The sequence below is a fragment of the Emydura macquarii genome, unplaced genomic scaffold (assembly GCF_026122565.2).
Source record: "Emydura macquarii macquarii isolate MOO-44397 ecotype Brisbane River unplaced genomic scaffold, CSIRO-AGI_Emac_v2 contig_1790, whole genome shotgun sequence".
NCBI classification, from domain to species: domain Eukaryota; kingdom Metazoa; phylum Chordata; order Testudines; family Chelidae; genus Emydura; species Emydura macquarii.
Window position 1 is genome coordinate 2,568,580 of NW_027131927.1, and position 19,781 is coordinate 2,588,360.

The 19,781-nt window shown below is 53.8% G+C and overlaps 1 pseudogene; it reads left to right on the plus strand.

The window, feature by feature from the left end:
• Positions 1–718: 718 nt before the first annotated feature.
• Positions 719–17,456, plus strand: LOC137158774 (cytochrome P450 2F5-like; annotated as a pseudogene).
• The last annotated feature ends 2,325 nt before the right edge of the window (positions 17,457–19,781 follow it).

Here is a 19,781-nt window from a genome sequence, read left to right on the forward strand (position 1 = left end):
ATGCATCAATTGTGTGGATCAGAGAATTAGCAGAAGTTCTGGAGCTCTTTGCATGGAAACGCTGCCTCACTTGCATGACGAGCTGCAGCTCCTGCCAGGTGACTGGAGGAGTTACTTGTTCTGCCCTGTAGAGCAGCCAAACGGCTCCATGTGCAGCAACTGCCCTGAGCCACCTGGCAGGAGGCAGGGAGGGGACTGCTGGGGTCACTTCCAGGGACGGGGGGGTTGTCAATACAAGGACTCTGGGTGTAATCGAGCTGCTGGCAGGGAGGAAGGGGATGGGAGTCGGGATCCCAGGCACTGGCGGCAGCCCGTGGCTGGCAGGCAGGAGTGCGACCTCGAGGCAGACACGCGGGGGTGGGGGAAGGGGGTGTCACTTACCTTGGCACTGTGTCCGGCAGCGGAAGGTGCTTCGCAGAACCAAATGCCGGCCGTTATTCGCCCTGCGGAGGTTGCTGCTCCCAACAAGTCCCGGCTTGCTGAGATCAGCTGTAACCTGGCTGGGCCGGGCGGATCCGTGAGTGGCTGGGGGAGGCAGAGCTCCGTCCGCCCCGCCCCCTCCGCCAACGGGCCCCGCCCCGCGCTGAGCCTCCACCCCCACCGCGCAACAAAGAGGCCAGGGGCGGGCGCAGCGCGCAGCTAGCTCGGCGCGGTGCACGGAGCAGCGCAAGGTGATGGGCGGGGCTGGGGAGACTCGCATTTCAGAAGAGGGCGGAGTGTTGTTTCCATGTTACCGGCTGTTTGCTGGCCTGGGGTGTGTGCGGGGAGCTGTGCCGGCTGCAGAGCGAAGGCGCCGCCGTCCTGCTCCCCAAGCGGCTGCCAGGAGCGGACGATGACCGCAGCCTGCTGCTCTTGGCGCTCGGCGGGCACGGGGAGCCTGGGCCCAAGCGGAGGCGGCTGGAGGTGGACTCGGAGGCGGGCGAGCCGGCCAGGCTGCAGTGGCAGGAAGGGGCCGGCTGGCCGCCTGGCGCTGGACTACGTGGTGCCCTGCACGAGCTACTCTGGGATCTGCGTCAAGGACGGATCAAGAGCATCCGCGGGGACCAGATCGCCTGGGTGGAGGGGCACGAGCCCGGCTGCCAAAACATTGGAGCCTCATGGCCAGGATCGACCAGCTGATCCTGCAGTGCGCTGGCCGCCTCGGCGGCTATGTCATCAACGGCAGGACCAAGGTGAGAGCCCCGCTCTGGCCGCTAGGACTCCTGGGTTCTCTGCCCAGCTCTGGGAGGGGTGAGGGGTCAAGTGCTTAGAACAGGGGTGGGAGGGTTGGGAGTCAGGGCTCTTGGATTCTATCCCCAGCTCTGCCACAGACTCTCCATGTGTCCTTGGGCAAGTCTCTGCTGTGTGCTGCCTCAGTTTCCCCATCTCAGCTGGGTGCTAACAGCTGGGCTAGGGGCTGCATGGATGGCAGGGCTGCAAGCTCAGCACACAGTTGGTGAGTGCTGGGGTCTGGCTGTCGCCAGCCCTTCTGTCTGTGGCTCACATGGTGTTTTCAGTAGCTTAATGGCCCCATTTCTCTGACTGGGTGAGGGCAGCTTAATGCCACCCTCACAGGCTTAGAGAGCCAGCAGCCTGGGCAAACTTGGGTCTGCATCTTGCCCTTGCCCAGCCAAGCGTTTCTTCCGAACCAGACCCTTGGGCCCAGATTCTCAGGTGTATGCGGGCACCTTAGTCCCAGCCCCCCTTGCTCTAACCACTAGCCCCCCACTCCTTTCCCAGAGCTGGGGATAGAATCCGGGTTTGCTGACTCCTTCTCTGACCTCACCCCAGAAGTGGCTGCACTGGCAGGGCTCCTGGGTATTGGTCTAGGAGCAGGAAGGCTGCAGAGAGGGGGCAGCTTGGGGGGTGGGAGGGTGTCGTGGTTAGAGGAGTCAGGGGGCTGGGAGCCAGCTCCTGCCTGCTCCAGCCAGCAGGGCCTTGGTCTTGGCCTTAGGTTACCCCTGAACCAGCTGGCTGAGAGCCCGGGGGAGAGAACAGGAGCCCTCCCCAGCCGGACATGCCACCCTGGGATTCCTCAATGGCGGAGGCCAAGCAAGAGCCCCCACCCCAGCAACTCCAAGGGGGTGGGGTAGGGTTGTTTGCAGCCTTTAAAAGGGCAAAGGTCCCGTGTGTGTGTGAGTGTGTGAGTGAGTGTGTGAATCAGCCCCCTAAATGGGGGGGGGACCCCTTGCCTGGTGCTGAGATGTGGCCACCTCTGGGAGGGGCACAAGGGCTATTTATACAGGGAAATGAGGGAAACCTGATGCCTGCCTCCCCACCCCACCATGTCTCAATAGCTCCAGCTGGGACAGTGGGCAAGGAACCCCCCCATCCCATGTAAGGGACCCATTTGCCCCATGCCTGAACCCCAGCCCAGAGCCTGGGGAGGCGGGGGAAGGAGGCTGACTCTCAGCCAGGCCTGCCATCCGATATACGTTTACCAGGAAAAGCTCTCCCAACCCTCCCTCCGCCTTCCTGCATCTCCAGTGGGGGCTTGGCTCCCACCTTGTGTCAGCCAATCTATGGGGCTGCTGCCCGGGGTGGGCACTGGGCGGGAGAAGGAGGCACCTTGCTGCTGCCTGGGGGCCTTTCTCCAGCACCTGGGACATCTCGGGGCCCCGCAGTGCTGCTAAGATGTGGCCAGCTCTGGGGTGGGGCGCAGGGACTGGTAATACAGGGACCCCTCGCCCAGCGCTGAGATGCAGCCACCTCTGAGGTGGGGCGCAAGTTCATATCAACCGAGTCATGTCCCTGGGTCTAGTGTGTTAGAGTCGGGGGGGGGGAGGGTGGAGGGAGGAATGCTGGGAGCCAGGCCTCCTGGGTTTTCTGGGGGGGAGTGGGATTTAGGGGTCAAAGTGGCAGGGGCTGGGAGCTCCAGCTGGTGCTGAGAGCCCTTCGGAAGGGAGGCGTCCCCAGCCATGCGTGTCCCAGGGAGCTCCCCGGCGCCTGCTTGTGCCAGTGTTTGAGCCTCTTTCCTCTCCCTCTAGGTCGGTGACAAGGAGCTACTACCGTGGCGCTGCTGGAGCGCTGCTAGTGTATGACATCACCAGGTGAGTGTCTGCAGCAGCTCCCGCCCACGGGGACACCAGCCAGGGGGTGGCGATGAACCGGAGAGATCTCCTGGCTGTCATTCAGAGTGAACGGCACTGGGGACCCCCTGCTTCCCTGGGGCTCCAAGGACAGAGCGAGGTCTCTGCATCCCGGGGAGATAGACAGACAGAACTAGATTAAAACAAAAGGCGCTGAACCAGAACAAGCCCCTCTTGTCTCTGGATGAGCATCGGCTTGGGGAGTTGTACCAGTGCAACCATAGAGGCCGCGTGTGACAGGTCCAGTTCTGCTCATCGACTTCCCCACATAGAAAAGCCTTCCAGCTTTCTGATGCGTTCGGCCCTGCTCTGCTTATTCCTCTGGCAGGCTTCAGATGTGATTCTGGCCATCCCAACCCTGCTGCAGGGATGAGATGGAAGTGAGCCCTGTACCTTGGGGTTTAGGAGAGCTGGGACTAGCCATGGGGTACCCCAGTCTTGCGGGAGAGCCCTTCATCTGCGGTGGGGGGTTGAAGTGAGTACCTAAACTGGGATTTGCGAGAAGTGTGTGAGTTCCGGCTGTCCCCCCACCATTGCCTCCTGTGTTGCAGCCGGGAGACCTACAACGCTCTGACCAACTGGCTGACAGACGCCCGGACTCTTGCCAGCCCCAACATAGTCATAATCCTCTGCGGGAACAAGAAGGATCTGGATGCGGACCGGGAAGTGACCTTCTTGGAAGCCTCCAGCTTCGCTCAGGAGAATGGTAACGAGCCAAGGTCTGTGGGGGGGGGGGGTGTTTGGGGGGAGAGGGGTTTGATCCTTTCCATGTGGGGCAGAAGGATGTCCTCTCCCCAGCCCTTCTCAGGCTGCCCTGCTTTGCCATGGCACCTGTTTTTAGTGTATGAAAGTGTCCTTCAATCTCACTGCAGCCAGGCGGAGTCCAATGGGATCGAGAGCTTTCGAGTAGGGAGCTGTGGAAAGCGAAGTGGGGGCTCTCTCCCCCCGCAATGGGTGCTGACCACAGCGCCCCAGGGCAGCGCAAGGGGGTGTTGTGCTGCAAGCAGCAGGGCTGGGGGCTCAGGAGGGGACGCTCCCCTTTTGCAGTCGGTGCTGTCCCCAGCGCTCCAGAGTTCACATATTCCAGAGTTCACAGAGTTCACATCTTCGCTCCTTTCTTCTTTCCACAAGCCTTTTAGGTGAGGCTGGTGTTTTCTTCACGTCTGTTTCGATATCCCTCACCGAGAACAATTGTTCAATCACTCTCCCTGTCTACACCCAACTCAATTGCTCGGCCATTCACACTTAATCACTCAGGGCCAACTCCTAGCTGAAGAACTTACATATTATTCTTAAAGCAAACCTTATTTCATTTTTGACAGTGTCTTTCACAATTAGATAGATACATTACATTGCACAGCGTGGCTTTTTGTACTCAAAATAGGATTTTTACAAAGGAGAGATGGGGGGAAAACTGGAGGGGGGAGATTGCAGCACCCACATTGCATTCTGCTGTCAATTCTCAATCCACCCCCGAGGGGGGGGCACACGGAGCCCCACATCCCCAGACACCCCCTTTAAAAGCACCAAAGCCCCCCATGGCATCTGCCGAATAACCTCCACAGGGCAGGGTGGGGATGCACCGCCCCACACACACTCCAGGCCAGCAAACAGCCTCTTTGTTGCGTGGTGGGGGGTGGAGGCTCAGCGCGGGGCAGGGCCCGTTGTCGGAGGGGGCGGGGAGGATGGAGCTCTGCCTCCCCCCAGCCACTCACAGTCCGCCCGGCCCAGCCAGGTTTCACCTGATCACAACAAGCCGGGACTTGTTGGGAGCAGCAGCCTCCGCAGGGCGAATAACTGCTGACTCTTGCCTCTGCGAAGCACCTTCCGCCGCCGGACTGCAGTGCCAAGGTAAGTAACACCCCCCACCCTCAGAGTGACACCCCTCCCTGCCATCCACGGGCTGCCGCCAGTGCCTGGTATCCCGACTCCCACCCGCTTTCCTCCCTACCAGCCGCTGGATTGCTCTCAGGGTCCTTGTATTCACCCACTCATCCCCCACGTCCCCCCAGCCCTGCTAGTGACCCCAGCAGTCTCCTCCCTGCCTCCTGCCAGGTGGCTCAGGGCAGTTGCTGCACATGGAGCCGGACTGACTGCTCTGCAGGGCACAACAAGTAACTCCTCCAGCCGCCTGGCAGGAGCTGCAGCTGGTCATGCAAGTGAGGCAGCTTTTCCATGCAAAGAGCTCCAGAACTTCTGCTAATTCTCTGATCCACACAATTGATGCATCAAAACCCAGAACTCATGATTTGACATGTCTATGGGTGTATTGATTGGATTCTCTTAACGTTAACTGAGGATATTCGGAAAAACTGTCAATGCAGCCACCAGCAAGAGTTGGTGGCCACATGCTGAAACCACCAGAAAAATTATTTTGAGAACAACTGCTCTGGGGCAGGGTCACCCGTTCCCAGGCCATAGGGCTCCGGGCATAACCTGGTTAATTGAAGTACCTGCCCGTTCCCAGTTCTTAGAGCTCCGGGTGTAATTCTCTGTGCGTTTGCAGGATGTTTTACCAGTGAAGGAGCCTTTCAAAGTAATATCCTTAACCTCTGTTTGTTAACAATTACCAACACACACTACACATGGTAAGCACTATTCACCACTGCCACAGAGCAGACAAACTTCGCCTGGTGGCCAATGAGGATCAGGTCATCTGGGGACTTCAGCTTCTGTAAATACACTTGGCCAGGTGTGAGGTCTGGCAACTCTCTTGGGCTGTGTCCTGGAGTTAGGTTTCAAAGAACTTCCTTGTGGACCCCAGTTTATACGGCTAAAACTTGGGTCCTGCTTAGCTAGACCTGAACCAATCATTTCAAACTAAAGTGCCACAAAACATCAATCCTAAGGCATTATGAAACTTCCTTTAATCAATCACACCCCACCACCATAGCTGATTTATATTGCACAATTAATTATGCAACAGCCTGAAACTATAAGAAATCAGACAGAAATCATTCTGATAAAGAATAGACAGAGTGGAACCACAAGACAATACAATAAGTGTAAATTTTACATCCACGACTGTTGATAAGTGATTCCTTGCCAGACAGAATCTATCAAAGTTTTCTTTAAACGTCTTAAGATCTGTTTCTTTATCTGGTGGCAGTTTAGGTTGGACATTAAGAAAACCTTCCGAAGTGCCCAAGTGGTGAAGCTCTGGAACAAATTCCTGGGGAGGTTGTGGAAACTCTGTCACTGGAGGTTTATAGGAACAGGTCAGAGAAACACCTGTCAGGAATGGTCTAGGGGGTTACACTGAGCCTTGCCTCAGTGCAGGGGCTGGGCTAGATGAGCCTTTCCAGACCTGTTTCTAGGAGCCCTTTGCTCTACCTCTGAGGGAGCGTGGCCAAGCGGCTAGGCCAGGAAGCCAGGACTGTCAGTGCTTACAGGGGGAGAATGTGCCAAAGAATTTACAATCTGAAGGCATGAGCGGGTGCCTAATAGGCGTCTAGGTTCAAAGTGGGCATGTGACATGGCTGTGTCACTGCATTTAGCCTCCTGGCCAGAGCTCACCTGGACAAGAGACACCCCTGAGCTTGAGAGCAGCTGGTGAATAGCCTCAGGCTGTGCCTATGTTTGCCACCCAGCCTGCCTGCCCCTCGAGTGACTCAGCTTCGAGACTTGCCCCTTTCCCTCCTGAGCAATCAGGAATTATATCATCCCAAAGCCATTAAATACAAATACAAATGTTACCTCTGCGTTTGGCTTAGCCTGGCTTCTCTGGTTTGTGTTATGCAGGGCCATGGATATTGGTGCAACCACGCTGATTTTGCTGGTAATCTGTGTCTCCTGTCTGCTCTTGTTCCTCAATGGGAAGGGCCAGAAGAATAGAGGGTATTTGCCCCCGGGGCCGTGCCCGCTGCCCCTTTTGGGGAATCTGCTGCAGGTGGATACCAAGGACATGGTCAAATCTCTTCTCACGGTAAGGGGGGATTTGCCTTGGGAACAGCTGGTGAATACTGCACTGGGGCAAGGGCCGTATTAAAGCTAAAGGATTCACTGCCTGGTGGAACGGTTTCGGTGAGGTTGCACTGGGAGCATCTCCCTGCTCATGCTCTATTAACACTTACTATGATGGGGACAGTTCTGAGGGGAGGTTTGCACAGCATTAAACCGTGGTTTGAGACACAGGAGGCAAATGAATTTATGCAAAGTCCTTAACACGAATAGCTGGGGATGTAGGAGAACGTGGCAGGGGCAGCCCTGCTAATGACTCATCTTAGTGCAATTTTGGGATCACCCAGGATGGGCAACCCTTGCCACCTTGGGTCAGAGCAGCTCAAAGTGCGTTTACCCCAGTCCTTTTACAGATGGGGAAACTGGGGCCCAGGGAGTGGCCGTGACCTGCCCAAGATCACACAGGGATCTACGTGGAAGAGCCCAGAATGGAACCCAGGTGACCTGATGCCCAGCTCTCTGACCACTCCCACCATACCAACAAGAACTAGCTGAAACTTGGAATTTCTGGTTTGTGGGAAGTTTTGAAATTTTGGTTTTGTTCCAATTTTTAATTTAAAAAATATATTTCCCCTGAGAGCTGGAAATTCCAAAAAACGTTTGTTTTCAAAACACGGTTTTGATTTGTTTCTCATTGTTTATCTGCAACCTAGACAGGCCATTTGTCTGAAAGCTCTGCTGTAAGAATTACTTTGAGGCCATTTTCTGGCCTGTGTGATACAGGAGGGCAGACGAGATGGTCACAAGGGACCCTCCTTCCCTTGACATCTGTGAATCTATGAAACCAGCTGAATGAAATGGACGTGATTCTTGTCGGTTTCAGGCTGACTTGCTTCACTGAACAGCAGCAGTGAAACTGACAACAGCCATGTCCATCTCACTTGACAGTACCTGGTCTGCAGCTCTTCTGCCAGGTGGTCGGCCCCAGGCCAGGGACCCCAGAGCTTCCACTGACTCCTGGGCTGCCTGGCTCTTGGGAGACCTGGCTCAACAGGGTGCAAAAATCCAGCAGTGTGGAAGGCCTGGAAGCCCTGGCTCCAGGGCTGTGTCCAGAGCAGGCCTGCCTAGAAGCTCTGCCCCCCAAACTCCCGAATGGAAACCGGGGTGATTCTGTCAGAAACATTTCACGTTTGACTTATGGGCATTTTCCATTAAAACCCTAGTTTGCTGGAAACTCCCTGCCCATCTCGAGTGTTTAGAGCCCCTGGGTCTCAGGTTGTCCTGAACTCCTGTATGCGGTTCTGAGCTCTGGGAGGGGAGGGGGATCTAGTGGGCTAAAGCAGGGGGTGGGGGACTGGGAACCAGGAATCCTGGGTTCTTTTCCCAGCTTTGAGGGGGAAGTGGGCTCTAGTGGCTAGAGCCCAGGGGGCTGGGTATCACGATTGCAGGGCTGTATGTTTGGCTTGGGGCCCTGTATTCTGACTCTTGGATCTCTGTGTTTGTAGCTGAGCAAGCGTTATGGCTCCGTCTTCACCATTCACCTGGGCTCCCAGCCCTGTGTCATACTGTGCGGATACCAGGCAGTGAAGGAGGCCCTGGTGGACCAGGCTGAAGAGTTCAGTGCACGCGGGGATGTGCCCGTGGTCTTCCGCTTCACCCAAGGGAATGGTAAGGAATCATCCCCCCCCCATCTGGTGTCGGTGGACGGCCCTTCCCAGATTTCTGTACCTCAACCCTCCTACAGACTCAGGGGAAGTGGGGAAGGACCCACAGAGGGACCAGCTGGCCTCGTGGCTCAAGCACTGGACTGGGAGCCAAGATACTTGGGTTCCCCAGTAATCTGTGGGGTGACCCACTGGTAGTCTCTGCCTCAGTTTCCCTTCCTACCATTTGGCTGCTTATATCGTAATAGGCTCCAGAGGGATCAGGGTTCAATTGCCACCTCTGCCACTGATTCCCTAAGTGACCATGGGCAAATACCTGCATCTCATTGGTCTCTCACTGAGCTTCAGTTTCCCCACCTATAAAACAGGGATAATGACTCTTCCCCTGCAGAGTGCGTTAGATTGAGGTAGTATTAGACAAGACTCAGTGTCACAGGCCATCTCCACTTGACCTGCATTCCTAGTTTCCCTCATTCCTGGCATATGTGTGTACGGATTGAGATAGAGAGTGACCAGTTTAGGAGGCAGTGGGGGATAGTGGTTAGAGCAGCAGCTGGCTGGGAGCAGGGACTCCTGGGTTCTATCCCAGCTCTGGGAGGAAGTGGGGTCTCGTGGGCTAGACCAGTGGGCTACACTAGGACTCCTGGGTTCTATCCCAGCCCTGGGAGGGCAGTGGGGGCAGGAATCTCGGTTGTCGATGAGCAGGGGTTGGTTATTGTCCTTCGTTCCCAGCATGGGGCACGGGTACAGTGGAGCCAGGCTCCCTTGAGCCCTTTCTTCACTCCTCCCCGCCTCCCTCAGGCATCGTCTTTTCAAACGGGGAGAAGTGGAAGGTCCTGCGGAGATTCGCCCTGCAGACGCTGAGGAACTTCGGCATGGGGAAGCGCAGCCTGGAGGAGCGGATCCAGGAGGAGGCGCGGTGCCTGGTGCAGGAGCTCACCCAGACCCAAGGTGCGCCAGTCGGGTGGATGTTGGCCCAGGCTGCAGCCTCCCAACCCCGGGGTCACAGCTTCCCTTCAGCCGGGATTATTGCCACACGTCATCCATGTAGCGCTGCAGCCTTTTGAATCGAGATCCCTGCTGGGGGCCAAACAGCGCCCCCTAGTGCTGCACAGTGGATAGGGGCAGTACAGACTCCCAGGGCAGAGCATCTCCTACTGAGCCCCACCCTGCTCCCTGCAGCCCAGCGCCCCCTGCCCAGTGCCATGTTGGGGCGTTGGGTTCAGCCCAGAGAAGAGAGCGCCTCCTGCTGCACACGCCCCTAGCACTGCACTGACACCAAGGGGAGACCCTCCCCCGCTGCTGAGCCCCCCCACAAATTTCCTGCCCAGCAGTGACCAAACCAGAGCCCCCACTTGCGACTTCCTGCTGCTCACAGCCTGTTCCCTCCCCTTCACTAGCCGCGCCCTTCGACCCCACCTTCCTCATCAGCCGCGCCGTCTCCAACGTCATCTGCTCCATCATCTTTGGGGACCGGTTCGACTACGAGGACAGGAACTTTCTCACCTTGGTCGGCCTCATCCACCAGATCTTCCAATTGCTCAGCTCACCATGGGGGCAGGTGGGTGCTGGTGGTGGTGGGGGGGCTGTGTCTTGGGAGGGGTCTCCCCCCTCGGCGAACATGGAGAACAGTTGGTCTCTGTCCTCTTTATAACACCCTATCGGGAGACGTTGTCAGGTCCCTGCTCAGCCTGCTCTTCGGGAAACCAAACACACCGTCCAGCAGTCGGCAGCGATGTGCGACCCCGACGCGCTCCACAAGGTTACTCATGGCAATGGACGCACTGACTTGCACGCCCTGCACAGTTTGTTACGGTAACATCCCCGTATCCACACGGACACACTCACACCATGCACGGCACATTGTAGTAACGTGACACACACGTGCACAATTCATTCTGGTAGCATGACGTGCGCACGCTGTAATGAACTGCATAGAGCAAAGTACACACGCTGCACAGTTCAGTCTGGTCATGTGCATGGACCTGCACTGCTTTCCTGTTCATTACGGTAATGCAAACACAGTGCTGTGCTGTTCATTATGGTAATGCAATGCACACAGTTGATTACAGTAATGCAATGCACACCGCCTCTCTGTTTGTTATGGTAACACACACACACAGCTCACCACGGTAATGTACGTGCACTGTTGTTCCATTCGTTAGGGTGACACACGCACAGAGCTCATGCACTGCCGTGGGATGACTCGTCTCCCTCTCCCCAGATGTACAACCTCTTCCCCAGCCCCATGTCCTACCTGCCGGGGCCTCACAACAGAATCTTTGAAAATTTTGAGCACCTCCGCCTCTTCCTGTCGGAGCGGATGAAGATGCACCAGGAATCCTTCAACCCTGACTGCCCCCGTGACTTCATCGACTGCTTCCTTTTCAGGATGGAGCAGGTGAAAGGGTTGTGGGCTCGGCGCCAGGGGAAACTGACCCCTTTAAAACTGTGCCTGCGTCAGTATCGGATGCTGGATGTCCGAATGGCTGGAGCAGTGGACAGGGCCTCAGGAGATCTGGGTTCTATTCCTGGTTTGCCTCCTGGCCTGCTGTGTTACCACCCTGTGCCTCAGGTTCCATATCTGTGAAATGGGAACAATGGTCCTTCCTTTGCCTGTACAGGCTGAGCTCTGTAGGGCAGGCACTGTCCCTTGGTTTGGCATCTCCTGGCACAATTGGGGCTCTAATTTTTAGAGGGGGCCTCTGGGTGCCAGAGAAATGCAGTTAGTGTTGTTCTGTGTTTCTACAGAATGTGGTACAATGCAGGGTCTGGCCCATGGCTGGGGTTCCCAGGTGCTCCAGTAATACAGGTATTGTTAGGGTTTATTGGTTTAAAACTTGTTTTTGTGGGTCGGGTGTAACCACTGCCTTGTGCCCAGGGTGCGGGTGAAGAAATGGCTGACACAATAGCAGTTGCCTCCAAAACACAGGCACATGAACAAGCTGGTGGAGAATTTGAAGAATGTGACCAAGGGGCTTCGGATGGAGGGTTGGCTTTGGATAGGCGGGGCTGCGTGTCTGTGTGCGTGAGACCACATAAGGACAGAGAGAGACACACATGGAAACAGACACAGGGCAGGGCTACGCTGCAGCAAGGAGGGGCTATTCCCAGACACACACAGGCTTACTTTGATGGAGGTAGCTCACTAAAAATAACAGGGGCGGGGCGAGTGGTTCATGGGAGCCGCTCGAGGACGTACCTAGGATCTAGGACAGGATTGTATTGGAGTGGCCTCGCTGCTCTTTTTAGTGCCCTAGCTCAACCACAGCCAGCGTGAGTCTGTCTACCCACGCTGGGAATCACGTCCCAGCTGCTCTGTAGGCAGGTCAGAGAGAGACAGAATTAAGAAAAGCCAAGCAGATGCAGCCTGGGATAAACTGAGAAAGCGAGTTTGGGGTGTGATGGCGGCTGACCAAGGCTTGCAGCTGTGAGCCAGGAGGCTAGTTATTTTGATCATGGAAACAGGAGTTTGTGCATCCTTGTGAATAAATAGGGTTGGACCAAAGAAATAACCGACCTGCAGCAATTTCTCCTCCTCACTGCAACAACCCACAAGTCCCTGGAGTTGTCACAAACTCCTCGACCCAAAAGGGGTTAACAATGACAGAAAAATTAATGACTTAAGTCTCGTGACACTCCACTCTAGGAGGCAGGACAGTTTAGAACTGGGGAAACTGAGGCATGGGACAGGGAGGTGACTTGCCCAAGGTCACTCAGCAGATCAGGAATAGAATCCAGGAGTTCTGAAGGCCAGTTATCTACTCTAACCACTAGACCCCACTGCTTTATACCAGCTGGGCTAGAACCCAGGAGTTCCGACTCCCAGCCCCCCCTGTGCTAATGAGAAGTGCACGCTGCCTCTGCTGAATATTACAGGGGATGAGTAGAGCTGCCCTGAAAGTCCAGCATTACTTCAGCCCTGGCTGTCCAGAGAGGCTGTTACCAGCCGTGTGGTTTGAACCAGGGATACTCTGGGTTAACAACATCTGATTCTGCTCCTAGAGCTAAGGGATTAGCTCCCACACCCAGCAGCAGCAGTAGACACATAAACTGCATCTGTGGGGCAGCCACTAGGGGGAGACAGTCTCCTCTTCTGGGGTGACTTACATGAACACTGTGGGTTCGAATTCTGCGGGGGGAGGCACCCAATGAGGAGCTGTGTACACCTCCCTCTGCAGGAAAACCGGGACCCACTGAGCTACTTCCACACAGAGACTCTGCTGATGACCACGCACAACCTGTTGTTTGGTGGTACAGAGACTGTCAGCACCACCCTGACATACGGCTTCCTCATCCTCATGAAGTACCCGGAGATACAGGGTGAGTGGCAGGGGGCAGGGGGGAGAAACAGCGGAGACACTTTTTCTATAGTTATTCCTAATGCGGGATCCCATGTGAGTTGGGGGCTGTGCTGACTCCCAGATGGGAGCCAGGGTCCCCATGTCCTGGGTGCTGCGGAGACACGGAGTGAGAGACTTCTTTGCCTCCCCATGTTCCCAAATAAACACAACAGACAGACGAATGAAGGATCATTACCCCACTGTGCAGAGGGGAACTGAGTCGGATGTGATGTCAAGTGACTTTCCAAAGGTCGCACAGTGAGTCGGTGGCAGAGTTGGAGCTGAAGCTAGTTCTGACCTTGACTCCTTTGCAGTTTGGGGGTGACTCTGGATTGACCCCAGGGCAGCTGAGATCAGAATCCAAGCCACTGTCTCTATTTCAAAATGGCAGGGATCAAAATCTCCAGCCAAGTCTCAGATGTAACCAGCTCCAGATCTAGGGTGTCCTTGCTGCCTCCTTGGCCAATGGCTGCTTCACAGAGCTGTGATGTCCAGCTGCCCTTCCCAGTCATAACCCGCTTTCCATCCTGCTTGTTTCTCTGCAGCCAAAGTCCAAGCTGAGATCAACTGGGTGATTGGCCGGCACCGCAGCCCTTGTGTAGAGGACTGGTCGCACATGCCCTACACTGACGCCGTGATCCACGAGGTCCAGAGGTTCAGTGATGTGCTCCCGATTGGGCTCCCTCACGCGGTCACCCGGGACACCCAGTTCAGGGGTTTCCTGCTTCCAGAGGTAACAGAATTTCCTCCTTCCCACATTCGGCTAAATATCCCCTCTTGACTCACCCTGGGGAAGCTGAGATCAGGATCCGGTCCTGAGCGCATTGCAGCCAGTGGGTGACTCTGGATTGATCTCAGGGGAGCTGAGATCTGGATCCATGATGTCTCCCCCTCACCTGTTCTCAGATTGCATCTCAGCTTCCAAAGGGGAAGTAGAGAGGGACAGACGGACAGACGGCTAGAGCTGTGGTTGGATAGACTGGCCAGTGGGTTTCATGGATGGATAGACGGTCAGAATGAATGGGTGGCTAGACAGAATGGTGTGCAGATGGATGGATAGATAGATCAGGGTGTATTGGGATAGATAGGTAGGTAGGTAAGTAGAGAGAGGGACAGGCGGACAGACTGAATAAGTAGGACGGCAAGTAGATATATGGATGGGGAGATCGACAAGTTCACTGATAGATGGTGAGTAGCTGGCTGGATGGAATAGACGGAAGAAAGATGGGTGGATGGGCAATCCAGATGGACCGATGGGTAGAAGGAAAGAAAATAATCCAAATAGGTTAAGTAGATAGAGAGTGAATCGTTGTATAAATGGATAGACAGGCTGAGAGAAAGACGGATGGCTAGAAGAGATGGTTGGATGGCTACCCGCGTGGCAGGGGGATGGAGGAGTCAATGGATGGGGAGACAGAGAGATGTGTGGATAGGCTGGTGCCTGGGTGGATGAGCAAGATGGATGTAGACTCATAGAACCATCGGGTAAGAAGAGACCTCAAGGGTCATCTAGTCTAACCCCCTCCCAGGATGCAGGATTTGTTGTGTCCAAACCATTCCAGACAGATGGCTGCCCAGTCATGCATGGGGAGAGATGGATGGATTGCCAAGATAGACAGGAGGGATGGATGGACAGACAGAAAGACAGATGGTTGGAGAAACTGATGGGTGAATTAAAAGGTAGAGGGATATCAAGATGGATGGATAGGTAGATAGACAGACAGAGAGGGATGGACAGTGGGTGAACGGATAGACTGATAGACAGACAGAGGGACACCTGGATGGGCAGAGAGATTCTCTGGACGCGTGCACCGGAGCTGTGCCTTTCCCCTGCCCAGGGCACCAACGTGATCCCGCTGCTGTTCTCTGTCCACAAAGACCCCACCCAGTTCAAAGACCCGGCCAGGTTTGACCCGGCCCACTTCCTGGACGAGAGAGGAGGTTTCCGGAAAACGACGCCTTCATGCCCTTCTCCGTGGGTGCGTGTGGCCTCCCTGGGCTGGGGGTCTGGGGCGGGTAGGACAAGGGCTGGAAGCCAAGGGGAGAAAGGTTGACTCTCCCCTTATGAGTGTGCTCCAGCACTGGCCTCGGTGGAAGTCACTGCGTGGTCCAGTCCCGGCCGCAGACGGAGTAAATCAAGGAGGCTCCATGGAGTCGGCGGAGCTGTCACGTGCATGGCCTGGGGATTTGGCCCCTTGGCCATGGCGAGGAGGGAGCGCCGATTGTCAACCACAATCAGGGTGCTCTGTGCCGCTGTGGGACGGAAATAACCCCCGGAGAGTCCAGGGGCCTCCCTATTGTTGTGGAGCTGGTGTAGGGGCCCTGCCCCAGCCTCTAGCATAGGGGGCGGATCAGGGCCATGGCTGGAGTGAACTATTCTGTGGCTATTCTCTACCCGCAAAGCCCAGAGCGGGTTGATCAGTGGCATGGCCAGGGTGCACTGCACTGTGGCTATTCCCTGCGCACCAGGACTCCTAGGGGATGGAGCAGGAGTTAGAGCAGCCCCAAGGCTGCTGTAACTGACACTGGAGGCTGGTCCCTTGAATATAGGGAACATGAAAAGGATCTTAAAGGCACCTGAGCCCAAGGGCAGGGAGGATAACTGAGACTTGGGGTGCAATGGATCCTGAAACGCATCTCGCCCCATGCACGGCCCAGAAGTCACTGTGTTTTATTTCCCCAGGGAAGCGGATCTGCCTGGGCAAGGGTCTGGCCCGCATGGAGCTCTTCATCTTCTTCACCACCATCCTGCAGCGCTTCACTCTCACACCCCTCACCCGCCCAGAGGAAATCGATATCTCACCCCTGATGAGCGGCCTGGGGACTGTGCCACGCCCCTATGAATTCCATGCCGTCCCTCGCTGACTGAGCTGCCGCCCACCACATCCCTCCTCTGCTCCCCCTTTCATAGCCTTTTGTCCTGTGGCGTTTGCTACCAGTTACAAGCACACATGTGAGATGAATTCGCAGGCCTCATCAGTTGCAGAGTCTATTCGGGATGATTGTGGCATTGCTGGCTCTTGAGATTTTACTGTGATATTTGGTGTTGATCTTTCTTTTTAAAGCCCCGGGCCCTGGACTGATGGGCTTAGTTCCAGCTTTAATTAAAAACAAATAAAAGACATTTTTTTTCCAGCTCTGGTGGCTGTAGAGAAAAGTTTAGACCCGACTCGAGTAAATAATCCAGAAGCATATAAAGCGAACTCAAATCGCAGGATTTTTAAAGTCAATCCCGTGATCTGTTGACTGCTCAGGGCTGGACAAGCTTCTGTCCTTAAAGTGACTATGCATCCTGGCCTGGGTGGGGCAGAGCTGGGAATGCTGCCACTGGACGGGGCGCAGAGAACAGCTACAAAACAATGGGAGGGTTGGGAAAACACCATGCAGTGAGTGGCTTCCGTATCTCTCTCTCTTCATTTTATCAGCAGGATTGATCAGTGTCTTGATCTCAGTTTATAAAAACATTCACAGGGACTAAAGGGCCCTTTAAACTAGAGGAGAAAGGCAGAACCAATTCCTAGAATTTAAAGCCAGACAAATCCCAGTTACAAATAAGGCACAAATTTAGGGATCCAACTCCCTGGGGAAACGGTTGGTTCTCCACCACTGACAACTTCTAAATCAAGACTGGCTGGTTTTCTAAAAGCTCACCTCTAGGAATTATTTTGGGGCAGTTCCGTGAGTAACTGCAAAAAACTTGATATTGCTGCCTGGGGGAAAATTTACGCATATTTTTACTGGAAGCAGAAAGGTCAGTGGAAGGAGCGTCCAGGGTAAGGAACAGCATTTGGAACAAAGAGGGAATCTGAGTGAATCACTTAGAGGCTCCTGTGCTGGGAGTTTCTGGCTAGGTCTGAAATGCTGGGGAGCGCTCTCACAGTGCGTGGCCCAAGAGGGACACGCGTGCAGCAATCATATCCGATGTCTTCCACCGCAAGACACATCAGCCAGAAGGAAGTTGGCAAAAACGAACATTTCTCCTGCTCTGCTTGCTCTCAGAAGGGCAGAATTTGGCCAAGTTGAGCTACAGAAAAGTGAAACTGTCTGGATTTCCTCTGTATCTTTATTTCTTCTTGAATGGCCACTGAGCAAACTTGCCAGGTCTCTGTGAAAGGAGAAGGTTTAAATTATTCCCTCGTAGTGGTGCGGTCAGCTCGCCCAGGGTTAAGATGATTAAAGGGATTGTGTCTTTTAACACCTTCCCTTTCACTGTGAAATAATCTCTGGAGTGTTTAGGTTGCTGAAAGAGCCGTTGGGGGACGAGGGGCAGCGGGATGATGGACATTTTCAGCTGCCACTGAGCTAAGCAGCAGTCATGGAGAGCTGGTGCTTTTGAAGATCGGTGCCTTACAGAGAAAAATCACATCCTACTCTTCCCAAAGTGACTTGTTCATTTAAGGGCCAAAGTTAAGACACCGTAAAGGAGCCTGATTTTAATAGGCTGGATGTGCCGCACTTTCTAGAAAGTCCCTTTAAAGTATCACGAGTTGACAGCCACCAAATGGAGGCGCTGAGAATTCATGAGTTACTTTGATAAATGTGGACTTCAGAGTTGAAGGGAAACTGGGCCAGCTCCCTGGCAGGTGTGAATTGGCAGAACTGCACTGAGTCAGTGTCAGCAAGCCTCAGGATTTTCACGGTGAGACCTGTGACATTTGGTGGTTGCTTTAAATCCCCAGTTCCCTGAGCCATGGGATTATGGCAGCTCAGCTTTTGTTGGTTGGGTTTCTTTTCATGCAAAATTCTAGTCTTCACGGTGGCAGAGAAGAGCTAGGAAATGTGAGGTGCGTGAACTGCAAAACCAGGAGCCAAGTGAAAAGAACCGAAAATATATTCTAGATAAAAAGGTCAGTTTTTTTAAGCCAATCTTACTTTTTTTCTTTTTTTGGTGCCAGCTTTGTGGTTTTTGAACCCTTTGAGGTGAGCAGGACTGGAAAAAGATTGAGCGTAGGCGGGGCCTTAGCTCCCACCAGCTAGCTAAGACTGACCTCAACTCAACCACTTGTCCTAGGTTCTGTTTTAAGCTTTTTTGGGGCTCATGCTACATTCATGTTTGTGCAGCGCCTAGCACAATAGAGGCCCAATTTGTTTGGCTTGTAGGTGTTATCACAATATAAATGTTCAATATAATCAACATGCCTAGCTTTTATAGTGTGCTTTTGAGCAATAGATCTCAATGCACTTTACAACTGAGGTCAATATCATTATCCCCATTTAATAGATGGGGAAATTGAGGCAAGGGGGACGGTAGTGACTTTCCCAAGATCACCCAGGAGGCCAGTGGAAAAACTGGGCTAAAATCCAGGTCCCTTGAGTCCACGCCAGTGCTTTAGCCACTAGGTAATGCTGCCTCCTAAAACAAAACACATGCTCCATGTATAAAGTGTATAAATATTTATTTAGCTCCCCTATTATGAGACAGTTATATAAGTGATCCTGTAATTATCATACCTATGATTCTTTAAGCTGTTGCATGACCTCCACATGACAACTAAAATGCCAGATGTACACACAGCCCTTCTCAAATATTACTCAACAACTTGGCTGGCTCCCTGTTAAAACCACTTTAGTCTCTTTGCGTCTTTTGCTCTTTTTGTCCAGTGGGGTTGGTCAGTGGGGGCTGTGGGTGAATGTTATGCAAGCGGTGTAGTTTGTGCTGAGTTAAATTAAAACCAGTTTTATAGCACCAGGTGGATTATTTTCTCCTTCACCTGTGCTGCAGACTTGCAGGCTCATAGATGAGTGAGGGGGGAAGACAGGTCACCATGGGGACAAATATAACTCAGTGAGTGATTGGCCAAATTACGCAACTCTTAGTGATGCTGATAGAATGGTCCCATGGTTTTTTTTTTTTTTTTTTAAGTAGGCTTAATTCACAGTATAGTTAACCTGGCTGATTAACAAAGATGTGCTATAGAACGTGTAGCCACAGGATGTTACTAAGTCAGATAGGCAAATATATGTTTCCACTGGATATTATAGTGGCAAATAGGTGGGGTTTTTTTTGTTTTTTTCAAAGGATGAGACTTTTTTGTGAATCACAACAGCAGACAAATGGAAACATTTTAAATACTCATTCTAAGGGTAACCTGTGGGACCCATGGCTACTGGATACTGTTGATGGTTCCCCTAGACAATGACAAATCTTTTCGCCAACCTCAAACCCTGCGTCCCCCCCCCTTGATATTTTTTTCCAAGTCGAGAAATCCATCAAACACGATCCTCTTTTACCAACTGTTTTGACTAATCAGTATTTTTCAGTTGCGGGGGAGAGGCGGAGGAAACGAGTTGTCAGAAAATTCCCAGCTCAGCAGGGTTATCCAAGGTGGGCAGAGATGGCTCCGTGGGAGTCCCTTGTTGTGCAGAGAGAGTCCGTGGGCCTTCTCCCCTCCCATGGTGTAGGGGGATAGATGGGGGGGCATGTGGCTGTACCACACCGCCTTATATCTATTCTCTGCTTCCCCCTGGGCCAGAGGGAGGTAGAACATGAGTTAAGAGTCTCAACTGGCTGACACTTTTCCTTCTCAATGGCAGGGAGGAGAGACCTGGGTGTGTTATGGGAAATGTAGTCCTCTGAGGAGGCTGGTCTATAGTGGAGAATGGGACCATGAGCCACTTAAACTACAACTCCCATGCGCCATGATCCACCTGAACTACAACTCCCATGAGGCACTCCTGACTCAAAATATTTCTGGTTTGGATCCCCCCAACTCCTCCAAAACACCCTCTGCATATTTTTGTGGGGCAAATGTTGATGATAACTCATTTCAAACCATCCCACACACCTTTTGTCAGATTTTCATCGG